Genomic DNA, 14178 nt, shown 5'->3' with positions numbered 1-14178 from the left:
GAGGCAAGGTACGGGCATGTTTAGCTGTAAATACAGTGCGAAACATATGATGAGCAAACTAGCGTGTCCAAAAATGCGAGGTGTCATTCAGTTCCGTGCACGATAGCATAGGATGCATTTGAAGTTCATGGCATTGGTAGAGCAAGGGATAGAGTTTCGTTTTACATGCAAGCATGGGGTTGATGTAGGTGGAGATTCTTTAGTGGGGCGATGCGCCCGCAGCCATGTATTTGGCTTGCATGCTGCTTGGCAGTGTAGAGAGTCACTTGAGCAAATCGGGCTGTGCTATGGCTGGGAGGGGAGCAGGCTACAATCAGTGCGCACAACGTGGTGACTTGCATAGTGAAGGAGGGAGGTTAACAGGTGAGCGTATGAGTTCCAGGAGTAGCGAGCATCTCAACTGGTTAACGCGAGCACTGGATCACGCGAGCACCCCTAATGCTCGGTCAGGCTCAGTCAAGAGGAGCCTTTGTCTGTTGCCTTCGTCGGGGGCCAGCTTTCGCCTGCCGGTGCACCCCGATTTGTTAAGAGGCAACAGGCGACCAATCATGGGGCAACAGGCTTCTGAGGCTTGGCAAAGAAGCAAAATGAGTAGAAGGAAGTGGCAGCGGCCATCTTTAAATTGCAAAAACCTTGTGTTTTTGCATTTACTAATCTAGAAGTTGTGGGCTTCGTTTTCAGTGCCCATGAAGCACAAAGGGCTGATGTGCTTAGTAAGGCTGCACAGGCGAGGGCCTTAAATTAGGTAATGATTCTAGCGATTTTCGAAATGATTAGGCGGACATGCCTAGATTCAAGAGGTGTAGCCTCCCGGCTTACCTATCATCAGGCAGGGCTTGAGGCTGCATGGGGCTGCTGCTGCAGTTGGTGTTAGAGGGAGCTCCTGAAAGAACTCATGTTTTGTGTGTAGTTTTGTGTGTAGTAGTACAAGCATTTAGTAAGTGATGCATCATTACCTACTTAGTATATGTTTCACAGTATGCAGAAGTGTGAGACAGAAGCATTCACCATTTTACTATCCAACATGGGAACATTAGAAATATTACATCTCTATGGCGTATGCTACAGCCAATGCCCATGTTTCTGTATGAGTAGGTTCCTGTTCTAGAAACAACAGTGCAATGGAATATTCTTGGAGCAATACATTGCATAATCAAGTATGTAGTTTATCACACATCTCCAGATAACCCCTGAGATTTCTTTTCCAACATTACATTCACAACCCCTTGTAGGGACTTCCTATGAAAATTAAATAATGTCCCTTTAACAAAGTTTTTTTTTACTGAATTTCATAGGTTTTTAGTAGCGCATCTTAACCATAACGTCCCTTTAACAAAGTTTTTTAACTGAATTTCATAGGTTTTTCATAGCACAACTTAATCATAATATCCCTGACTTCATACACATGTAACATAGAACATACTAACCCCCTTGTAGTGATTTTCATGTCCGCGGACTACTGCCATGTCCGCGGACACATCGAAAATCTGAGCGTGGTGAATGTAAATTTAAATAGTGTGCCCCATTTCCCCTTTGAAGTTGGCTCTGAAAAGAGCCGTTTTTTTTTTACAGTTGCTTGAAAGACACCTGTTATTTTGTATTTTTTTTCTTGTTTTTTTTCTTACTTTACTCCTAAAATCTTTAAATTCCCTTCTCCAAAGCAACCCTTACATTCCAAAATAGAAAGGCATTTCCTGTAAAAGATAAAGAAATGCCATCTTCTTTAAAATTAACAGCATTACTGGCATCAATATTCTCATTGTTACAGAAGAACATACCAGCTCTAAGCATGAAGGCACACATGCCTCGGTTGATGTTTTGCTGAGGACAAAAAACTGAACTATTGTCCGATATTGCCCTAGGTAGTAATCCAGAAAAAATTACTTTCGCATTTGGAAGGATCTTCATTATGGCTTGAACCAAGAGTTCCAAATCAGCCAACAAAGTAGGGGCACTGACGTTGCCCAAATGGAAAGCACCATAGTGCAAAACTACCACATGCGGACTGTTCATCGTGGCCATATCCTCACAAACTTGTACGATTCCCTGTACATTGCAATCAGGCACAGTGCTCCGCACCACCTCCACTCCTTTCACATCAAAGTTCTTTGCAACATGCCTGCATTCAGCGTACTGCTGTAAACCATGCACAAACATATCTCCGAGCACCAACACCCTGACTTTCTCAACTTCCGCCATCTTCACCACACACAGTCTCTTTCAACACAAATCCACAACCTCGACATCTGATTGGCTGATCCGTACAGTCTTCTTTCCATGTTGGATTTCCTGGAAAAACCCGGATGTAGCACGTCCTGTCCACGAACAGCCGCGGTGTCCGTAGACGGCATCCACTTTACTCTCTGTGCCATTCCCTCATTGCATACAGCTAAGCAATCACACAATACGAATAACGTCCTCAGAACACCCCCATTTTGTGAATTTTCGAACATTTCAGGACAATTATCATTTCATTATTCAACATATTAACATTACAAATATTATACTTTCATCTTGTACTCTGCACACAATGCTATGTTTCTCCATTAGTAGCTCAGTATACTAGATAGAATCCCATAACACAATGCTATTTATATCAATGCATCGTTCAAAGCACTAATAACGGTATGATATTTATTGCAATATCCTTGACACTTTTTTCGCAACATTATAATAAAAATCCCTAGTACACAAATTCCATGAAAAGTACATACACATGTGATGTCATCAGTGATTTCATCAATGAAATTTGCGATGTCATCTTTGGTGTCCTGGGTGTTAGTCTTAGCAGTGCACTGTGGTGGCGCGAGTTATTTTTCATAGCTTACCATAACTTGCGAATTTCAGGGGTCTTTCGGCTGTACTTAGAACCATAACGTCCCTTAAACAACCTTTTTTTAATATCACGCAAACAATATACAAACATGGCGTGCAAAAAACAACTTCTCACAGATGGCTTTACACAGAATGTTGCAAAGTAAGCATTTATGCTAGTTCACAGTGAAGGTCAGCTGCTTCCATTTTTTTCTCGGGCCCCGGAGAGGCTCACGAAGCGGACTATAAGGTTGTATTGTGTTTTGACCTTGACAGACAGAGATTGTGATGAAAGACTTCTCTTGAAGGAGTGTTGCTAAAAAGTAAGAGAAGATAAGGATGACATTTATGAAACAAAACCACTTTTATATATTATATCACTATGCGAAAGATCGTTGGCACACGCGGAGTCGTATTTTGGGACTGCACCACTCGTAGACAATGGAAATTGCAATTGTACTGTAAGTAACCCTTTAGATTATTTTATACCAAATATAATTACAATAGCGTAGCATTAAAGAGCGCTCAAGTTGAACTTGTTCGTTGAAAGTGGCATAATGTTTTCTACCACGCACTATCACCGCCGAATTGATCCCCTGTTGTTTAGAGGGCTCTGAAAAAGGCAGACGACACAGGGTGAGTTAATATAAATAATTTAACCGGTCTATAGGCGGTGAAGCACTCTACTCGCTGTGCCACTTCACTGTAGCCTGTCAAGTGGCACCGCGAGTACAAAGCTCGCTTTGACAACCGTGCACAGCTTGCTAGCGCAAGTTTGAATCCCAGCAAGGCCAAACTCAGCATTTCATCCTTCCGTGGTCGATAAATGAGCACCCCACACCGTGGTTAATAATAAGCACTGCTTAGATACCTCACGGTTCTTAGCGCTTTATGAATGGGAACATTTTATTATTTTATTATTAACATACACCGTTGCACTATCTTTGATAGCAAATAGTTTCACGCCCTAATAAATAAAATTATGACTTTTAATGAAGATCGGCTGGTGAGACTAATTTATGTTTTTTAAAACAGGTATGTGGCCCCATTTTGCCTATGTCACGATTTACAGACTCCAGCGGATGGGGTCTTCAACTGCCAGGTGCATGTCCAAATATGCAACTTCATGACCCTCACCATTTTATGGGACAATCACCAAGGACCAATATGCCCTTACGCAGTACTAGCGGCTACAAACAACATACCAACCAATAGGGTGGTCTAATGGCTCGTTTTTGGAGCAACCTTCCGATTATCAGAGCAACCATTTACTGCTTTTATCATAAACCAACAGCCTATCTACCGCAAAGGAACAACGCGTGGCTCCAAATAAACTTTTGCTGATCGACAGCAGAGACAATAGCAAATCGCTGAATATTCACTAAACATTTCATGTGAAATAAATGTACTTTACCAAATGTACAATCCTGCTGTTTACTTTTAAACCACAGTTTCATATTCCGAATTGTGGCGCACTGAGTTGTAAGCTGATCTAACACCCTCTGTACCGCAAAGGAACATCGCGTGCCTCAACATGAACTTTTGCGGATCGACAGCAAAGACAAATGCAAATTGCTGAATATTCTCTAAACATTTCATGTCAAATAAATGTACTTTATAAAATTTACAATCTTGCTGTTTGCTTTTAAATCACTGTTTCATATTCTGAATTTTTGCGCGCTGTGTTGTGACATAATATGTGTTGATGCCCATAGGAAATTGTACTATTAGCGGACAAAAGGAGTGGTCTTAAAACACTTTCACCCTGACAACGAACAATACAAACAACGTTCTCAGAACACTCCCATTTTGTGCAATTGCAACCATTTCGGGACACCGCAAGTTTTCTTAGAACACATTCAACTAGACAGATTACAATACGGACAGTGTCCTGAGGACACCCCCAGTTTGTGTATTTACGAACAATTAAGTACACCGCGAGTGTTCATAGCTCATTTTTACCTTCCTTGCGAACAAAAATGACACATACTACGTCCTCTAAACACCCCACCATTTAGTTTATTTACAAAATGTCAGAACAGCCGTGTTCTCCGCGGACAAATTGAACGCAACAAAAACGTCTAGCACATAAAAAAACAAAACATTGAACCTATCTCATACTCCCCTACCCTCCCCAAACACTCTTACACACCAACACAGGGCACTAAATACAATTTTTTATCCACATTTCACTGTGCTGTACGCGGTCAACGGCGAATACAAGATGGCGGGCACCACAGAAAATCTGATGCACTCCATGCCCCTCGCCGTCCAATCAGCGAACATGTCACATGTCCGCGGACATGACGCAAGGCCATGGGCCAATCGGGGTGCTGTCCACGGAGCGAACAGGGAAGTCCGTCCGTGAAGCGAACACAGATATCACTAATTTTTTTGCCTTACATTTTGGTCATTTTTAAAAAAAACTACTGGACGGATTTACACCAAATTTGCAAAATCATGCTTTCGGGACCAGGCCGCCGCTCCAGCCACAAATTTGGTGTAAATCCGTCCAGCGGTTCGGGCTGTACCCATGCGCAAAGTTTTTTCCCATTCAGTCTATGGGAAAAAAAAAGTTTTGGGACTCCCCCTATAACTTTCCCCCCCCTGGACGAATCCTCACCAAACTTTGCAAAAAAATTCAGAGTGGGCCATATACTTTTTTGCAAAGTTTGGTGAGGATTCGTCCAGGGGGAGCGAAGTTATAAGCCACCCAAAATGTGCTCTTCCTATGGAAACACCAACTTAACCATAACTACATGGCCACTACCGTGGACACTATGGTTAAGTTGCACTAATAAAAACCTATGAAATTCGATGAAAAAACTTTGTTAAGGGGACTTCATGGGTAGTGCAACTTAACCATAACTTGCCTTTAACAAAGTTTTTTCAGTGAATTTCATGGGTTTTTACCAGTGCATGCTATTTTCCTACAACTTACTAATATCATACTTACCCAACATAGCAATATTTGTGTCCAATTTACAAAGTGTCACCTTATAACTCTGCCATTTCCCACCTTCTAGAATCAACTGTAACACTTCTATACACTTTTTGCAACTATTTCAACTAGTTTTGCATCCGTAGATGTCAGAGAACCAGTCTGCACTTCACAATAAGATCTGTGCTTCGTGAGCAGTTTGGGACTGCATTTTCTACAGGTCTAGAAACTTTCTACTTCAAAATGTCCCTTGCACAGCTCCAACACCTATTCCTACTCATTATTCATTAACAATCTAGTACACAGTACATACTTTTATCAAAACTGCTATTTATCTTAAAATGGTATCAGCTAAAGCCATCCTTCCTCCCCAAGAGCCACCACCACTGCTGTAATCAAGGAGCATGAGAGACACTGCCCCATACACAGAAATAACACATGCACAACATTCACCCCTGTTCACCTACCCCTCCATATTAGTGTTTGGTGCATCTTCCCTCATTTCCCTCCCCACCTTTCATTCTTAGTTCTCCTGCCAAAAAAAAGAAAAAAGAAAAAAAGGAACCACCTTTCACAGTTAAAAAATAAAACTAAAAAAAAAACGTATAGGCTCCATCTACTTTATAGTGGTCTCCCTCTCACTGTGCTTAGAGAGGCATCAGCTTCACCTCACTGATGATCCCCAACAAGGGTGAAACACGTGTATGGGGTTGCTGGTGGTACTCTCGTTCAGGTTGGAATTACCATTGCATTTCGGTGCTGGACTGCCCCTGGGCAGGACAAAGACTGATATGCAAATGAATATTTCCCATCTGTAAAAGGCACAGTGAGAAAAAGCAGTGGCTGCAAACTCTCAAGTGGTTAATAACCACTGAACAGGTTATCAAGCCTTGTTCTATCGAGAGAGGGGCGCCTGCTACCTTTGCAAACCAAATTTCAAGGAACCTGGGATTGGTAACCCTAGGTCTCCTGGGGGCAACCAGACGTGGTCTCCCTCTCACTGTGCTTAGAGAGGCATCAGCTTCACCTCACTGATGATCCCCAACAAGGGTGAAACACATGTATGGGGTTGCTAGTGGTACTCTCGTTCAGGTTGGAATTGCCATTGCATTTCGGTGCTGGACTGCCTCTGGGCAGGACAAAGACTGATATGCAAATGGATATTTCCCATCTGTGAAAGGCACAGTGAGAAAAAGCAGTGGCTGCGAACTCTCAAGTGGTTAATAACCACTGAACAGGTTATCAAGCCTTGTTCTATCGAGAGAGGGGCGCCCGCTACCTTTGCAATCCATCTACTTTATATTTCTCAGTAAAGTACATAGACTCAATGATATGTTCCAACATTTCCATTTGCATTTTGTGTTATGCTAATGGGAATATTGTGGCGTTCATCCTCAGTTCCTGGGACTGGAATGGTGGATACCGGTCCGGCAGCTCAAGTTATCAGCCCAAGAGAAGCGAGGGTGGATAACAAGGTATCTGGACCATTATCCCCCCATTCCAGCCCCTGTAATGGGGGATGAAGGTCTTTCGCAGCCTAGGTTCCCAAAGCAGGAATCCAGGATGCTAAAAAAAAGCATGTTGCTCCCTACACCGTGGACGCCTGCGGCTAACTGGCTTATTGCCTCCTTCATAATGAGTGGAAGTCTAATACTGGGTACATTCCTACTGTACTGTATCAAAATACCCCTATAAGACAATTGAAGGGACAAACAGAACCATCAAGGATTCCTTTGCTGCTTTCCATACAATCAAAGAGCACATTGGAAACATGAGAATGGTTGAAGATCTGTATTGTTACACATATGACTATGATAAAAGGGAACTATGCCTGCATCGCTAAGTACATAATAAAGATTGGGCTTGGTGCTCATTTAATTTTTAACAACAATTATTATACTTATATTAAAACGTTTCCAGCAGTTAACCATACATACTCATTCAGGAATCATAAAGATAAGGACTTTAAATTAAAGGATTTGAAATATATATTAGTCAATTGGTGTCCCAGGGTTCTCTTTTCCTATATAATTTACAAGTGGATGGGCTTGTTCTCAGTGGGAGCATGCCTTCCACCAACCCCCAGACATCCGTAAACTGCTGCACAGCCCATATTATGAGTAAAGCTTTTTTCAGAGGTCTGCTAAACTTCTATTGTATTTGCACACATAACCAGCAAACTTACCGAAAGAGTCACAGATGTGGGGGTGATAGTCACCTTCCTGTGCCTCCTATTGGCTCTGTGGGCTACTTTAATACCTTGCATTTGAACACTCTTGGGTGATTCAGAGCCGTGAAGCCATTGAGGCCATCTGAAATCAGATGCTAGCCGTAAGAATGAAGATATAGTACCTAAATACATAGGATTTGCAGAATTATACAAAAGGAATCTAAAGCAAAAGAATAAGAGTTCTCTGAAAATGCCTCAAATCGTTACATTCAAAACTGAAATAATTTAAGGAAGTGAAACGTAACATTTGTCTCATAAAATCGAGAATGATCTGTCATCCTTATACTTGTATGAACTTACCGAGGTGAAGAACTTGATTCCTGACGCTCCCATTCCATTACTTGAAACTTAGCAGGCAATTAAGAATTGGTCTTCCAACAAAGCCTTTGGAGAAAATGCTATCCTGCTTAAAGAATACGTTTATTTCTGGATACTACCATCAATAGACCTTTTCTCAGTATTGCAACGTGATGATTTAGGGTGAAGTTCCAGACACAGACCTTCTCCAACATTATATTATTTCCAAAAACGAGTAATAATCAAAAGCTACACTCTCCAAATCACGCAATTGTCCTCCTTAAATCTGTGAATAAGATGCCTGCTAAAGTATTTGATTATGATCATTCTTTGCTTAACATTCCTTTAACACAGATTCCTTTTTGTAATGGAATTCACAAACCCCAAATTATTATTACTCCCTATTCACTCTCTGGGCCTAATTCGTGCAACTTTTTCCTATGGGATTGTGCCATTATAAAACACTTCTATGAATCAGGCCCTCTATCTCATCTCAATTACCTCTTCTACATAGCATACTGCGGTGTCTCAAGATCCTGTAAAACATTGTCTTCTCTTTTTAAGTTAAATACATTATATAGTTATCCAAATCAGAAGTGTTTAATATCAAAGATCCATTCAATATATTATATAGCCAAAACATATTCAAAGAGAATTGAAAAAAATCACCAATGTGAGAGAAATGGAGACACTGCTGCTCCACTTAAATGAAACACTCTTTTAAAATTCCTAGCAATAATTAAACACTTGACGGTAGTATACAATAAGATATTTATTTTATGCCGAGGGTCATTTCTGCCATAAATATTTCAACCACGATTTTGAAAGTTCGGAATAAACTACAAACCACTCCAGCCTTAAGGTTAACTTTTTTTGCTTTCTATTAAGCTGGGCAAATGTTTATCAGACTATAGATTCTCGATGAGGCTCTGTTTTCAAAAGGGATTGACAATCTGTTCATGTCCATGTGCTCCATATCACTGACTCCCTCACACTAAGTGGTTACACATCAGAGTTTGATGTTTTAGAACATCTTCATCACTTCTTTACCAATAAACAGTTTCCGTTTGACATGCTGTGTCTGGTAATAGGGACTAGGTTTACTTATTTATTTTGTCCTATATGGGGTATTTATTGAGTGCCAATCTCACTTCGAATGCAGTGCCAAGACCTCTCATTTTAATATTAACAACAACAAAAGTTACTCATGTAATTAATCACAGAATGATGAGTGGTCGCATCAGAAATGTTTGGCAGTAATTAGCTGTCCCTATTGTAATATAGCCCATTCGCAATAGCTTGCATTTGAGCATCCTCAGAAGAATGAACGCCTGGATAATAAACAATTAACATGTGATTTACTGTGTAGCATATATACACGTCTTTCTGTGGGGTCATGTTTGCAATTAGCTCTCCTTTTAGATCAGTGGTACCTGCTAATGTAAGCAAACAAGGAAAGATTTTTTTTTTAAAAACAATCTTAATAGGCTTTTTGTGAGTTGCATGTCTGCAATTAACTCTCTATATTGTATAAGTGGACATCTCTTAGCGACTTTTTTTCTACTGAGGTCTGAAAGATGAAAAGCATGCCTGACATGTAATTGACTATGGCTAGTCCTCCATAGATGCATGTGCATCATACACTCCCACAGATGTCTAGTTCAAGTGTTCTTTTTTAGTCAGCTTCGGAGGAAAGAGTTGCTCCTTCCCATGTTACATGTGATCCGCAGGTTGCACTCAGATCTCCGCAGCAAGTTTACCTACTGATGTATCATACTTTACAGAGTTATGTAGCTCTATTTATTTTTACTAATGCCCTTATCCATTCTTACCCCATCCATACATATTACTCACGGCCCACTCTTCCTGCAGGCTTTCCTCTGTTGGCAGTTATGCTCCCATTGTTTTTGAAGAATCTCTGCTTTGAAACCCAGACTGCCACACATCTTCCAAAAGATATCCTGGAGACTCATGGCTCCACTGACTGGGAGACCTGTGATACACCAGGGGGAAGAGAGTGTTCTAAGACCCCTACAGAATGATACTATTGTGTAAAATTTAGATGTTTAGATTTAGTGCGTGTATATAAGCATATGCCATTTTTGGAACCAGAATCGAAGCATGGGGCCTGTACGGCCAAGTAGTATTATTTGGCGTGTCATACATAGGCCGCAAGTCTGAAGGGGAAGTCTGAACAGGCCCAAGCTCTGATGAGAAAGGCCCACACTGCTAACTTCCACAGTAACTCTGCTTTGGTTTAACATTGTTGTCTATATGTTTATTCCAAGAAAGAATGTGCTCTGCAAAGCAATGAGACCATATTAGGAACTGTGATGAAACATGCCAGAGCAGGCCTCCTACCCACACCCAGCCAACAGCGAGTTATGGCCCCTACAACTGCCAGTCCAAAGTTCCCTGAACTCCAAAGACACCAATTGACCTCAGACCACCGACCATAAACCAAAGCTATAACAGATCCAAGAGAATGGTCACCGTACCTGCATTTTATATTGACATATTTTATAATGCAAGGTACAGGGGAGATACATTATAGTTCAAAAGCGAGGGTGGAAGCCTTGGAAGCTGAAAGACATGGTTGGGATGAGTGAAATGTGCGTGTGTCCGAGTGACTTCGAGACTCCCCCTGTACCAGCCTATGCTTATGCCAGTTGCCCTGTATAATGATAGAGTAGTATTGTTAGCAAATGTATCAAATTGGTTCTTCAACCTTTGTTCCCTGGAGCCGATGAGCACAGCCAATCCCTTGTGATGGAAGAAGGACAGACGGGGCTGGGACCAATGGCCTGGATTCCCCTATGGAGTAGGCCACCGTGTATTGGGTCACACCATCCAGCTGCACAAGTTGTCACTGAATATGAATGATCCTTTCTAAGTCTCTGCTTGAACCCTTTTCGCACAGAGCGTCCCTTGACAACAGACCTATTTTTGTAGAAATAAAACTTGTTATCCATGCAAGAGTTTCTTGGGCATTTTTCCCTAGCGGGTTGTATTTTTTCTGCTGTCAGCATTTAGAGGTGTGCCTTCAGAAAAGTATGGAGATGTGAGGTAAACCAAATTTAGTTTGAGACTCATGAACTCACAAAACCCCACTTTTAAAATATATACCCAAACCTACATCAAAGCCAGGAGGGTGGAAAAGAGGTAGTATATCAATTGGTCGATTGAGCAATTTTCAGATTAACCGATTTTGCCAGCAAAATCGGAGCTGGTGATAATTGAGGAAACATAGCCAATTCGGTTTTAAAGTTGCCTTTATAACGATAGCCACATCCCCTGCACATATGTCTAATTCACAAACATCACCTTGCTCCACATTAAGTGCCATCACCACTGGACATCCTCCAGAACACCTCAGTTATGGCATTTTGTCAGACATATTGGGACCATTGCTCAGTACACCACCTTCAATACCATTATTCTGGTTCTCTCTAGCTTGGACTATTGTAACAGGCTCTTTCCAAATCTACCTGCCTCTACTCTCCGCCCTCTGCAACTAATCCAGAACAGACTGACCACAAAAGTGAATGGTGGAAGGTTTCGAATGAATCTAAACCACTGGCAATTGCTCTGGGCAACCTTCCACACCACCGTTTTTTAGCCCGTCTGCGCCATTGCAAAAGGGGACCAGCCATGTGCAAATCAGTCAGCAGCTGCCGCCACCGAAGGTAGCAGCCCAGCCCGAACTGCTAGGCCAGGTCCCCTCTGCACAGAAAACCAAGCAACCCCAGACATGTTTCGGCCTTGTTGGACCTCCTCAGTGAGGTGCAGCCTGGTTCCCTGTGGCGCAGCGAGCAAGGGACCCACGTCTGGGCATACCCTCTCTCACAAGGAGAAACAAACTGACCACAAAAGTGATGGGTGGAAGGTTTCGAATGAATCTAAACCACTGGCAATTGCTCTGGGCAACCTTCCACACCACCATTTTTTAGCCCGTCTGCGCCATTGCAAAAGGGGACCAGCCATGTGCAAATCAGTCAGCAGCTGCCGCCACCGAAGGTAGCAGCCCAGCCCGAACTGCTAGGCCAGGTCCCGTCTGCACAGAAAACCAAGCAACCCCAGACATGTTTCGGCCTTGTTGGACCTCCTCAGTGAGGTGCAGCCTGGTTCCCTGTGGCGCAGCGAGCAAGGGACCCACGTCTGGGCATACCCTCTCTCACAAGGAGAAACAAACTGACCACAAAAGTGATGGGTGGAAGGTTTCGAATGAATCTAAACCACTGGCAATTGCTCTGGGCAACCTTCCACACCACCGTTTTTTAGCCCGTCTGCGCCATTGCAAAAGGGGACCAGCCATGTGCAAATCAGTCAGCAGCTGCCGCCACCGAAGGTAGCAGCCCAGCCCGAACTGCTAGGCCAGGTCCCCTCTGCACAGAAAACCAAGCAACCACAGACATGAACAGGACTGCAAGACTTGTCCTTGGCCTCGTATCGTATCTCTCCAGCTCTGAAATCTCTCCACTGGTTCCCAAGGATTAAATTCAAAATCCTCTGCATTGTCCACAAGGCTTTCTGGGGCCTGGGTCCAAAATACCTTCAGCTATCCCTCCGCAAATACCTCCCCTCTCGAGCTCTTCGCTCCTCTACCTCCAACTCACTCAGGGTCAGTCGTTTTTCTAAGAAACGAGCTGGGGGTAGATCTCTGTCTTCAGCTGGGGCCTCCCTCTGGAACAGCCTCCCTGCCACTCTAAAACTTGAGGCGAACCATCTCCGGTTCCGGAAACACCTCAAGACCTTCCTCTTTTCTTCTGCCTTCGCTCCCCCTCTCCCCTGCTGATCTGTTCTCTCTTGGCACAGTACCCCTGGCCACTCTCTGTCTTTTGGGCCCAGGTACCTGCTCAAATTGCCACCCTCCTGCACTGCCTCCGGGCCACCCCTTGCATTGGGGTCCGTATCACTACCCATACAGCTCCCCCTTTTTTTCTTCCTGCACTTATCAGAACTACCCTGTCTGCTGCCTTAAACCTAGCACTTGCACATTGCTGGCTGCATTACCACTGTTTGTTGCCTTTATCATTTATTTATTGTTATTTATGTGTTTCTCCTCTGCTTCGCACTTTCCACCTCTCCCCCCTTCCATGAACTTTTCCCCTCCCCCCTCTCCCATGCACTTGCGCGTTCTCAATGTCACTGGGCCTAGTAAGATCGCTGTTTTGTTCTCCCCTGTTCCCATCCCTTGCCTTGTGGCGCTTTGAAACACTTGTGTATGAGCGCGATAGAAATCAAATATCAATCAATATCAATCAATTAAGTGCCTATGTCATAGGACCTGGATATGTCAGAGAAAATCCCCACCATCAACTGCAGCACTGCAAAGATAAAAATACTGACACGCAGTGTAACAATCTGGAAATTCCAAAAACACCTCCAGATCCCTCCTCAGCATGGCTCTCTCTTTCTCTCTCTCTCTCTCCTTCAAACAAACACAGACTTCTTCGCACCTGGCATAGCCATTGCCATATGCTTGCACACAATCTAGCTCCAGCCACCTCCCATGCCAAAGCCCTCAAGCTTTCCAACTTGCCATAGCCATTCAGTCCAATTCAATCCAGAAGAACAACAACATCGCAGATAGCCCTCCATCTTTTCTGGTGGCAGCGGTATACCAAAGTAATCTGAAAATTCCCTCAAAAGAGGAGCTTATTTCGCTCTACCTCCACTCATCCCCAGCAGGATTACTTCACACACCACTAAATGCCCCCTGGGCAACACCTTCTTCACATAGATATACTGGTCAAACTGTCGATCAGGAAGGAACAAATCATCTATCTGTACTGGAAGCAACGGGAATGCTGAGTTGATCCAGCATTCAGCGATTTCAGCTCTTTTGACCCTTCTCTTCACCATTTCTACTGCCTCATCAATGCTCATATACATC

Source organism: Ambystoma mexicanum, chromosome 3p (assembly GCF_040938575.1).
Source record: "Ambystoma mexicanum isolate Mex_15411 chromosome 3p, UKY_AmexF1_1, whole genome shotgun sequence".
Classification (NCBI taxonomy): Eukaryota; Metazoa; Chordata; class Amphibia; order Caudata; family Ambystomatidae; genus Ambystoma; species Ambystoma mexicanum.
The sequence above is the reverse complement of the archived record's forward strand: the minus strand, read 5'-3'. Positions refer to the sequence as shown.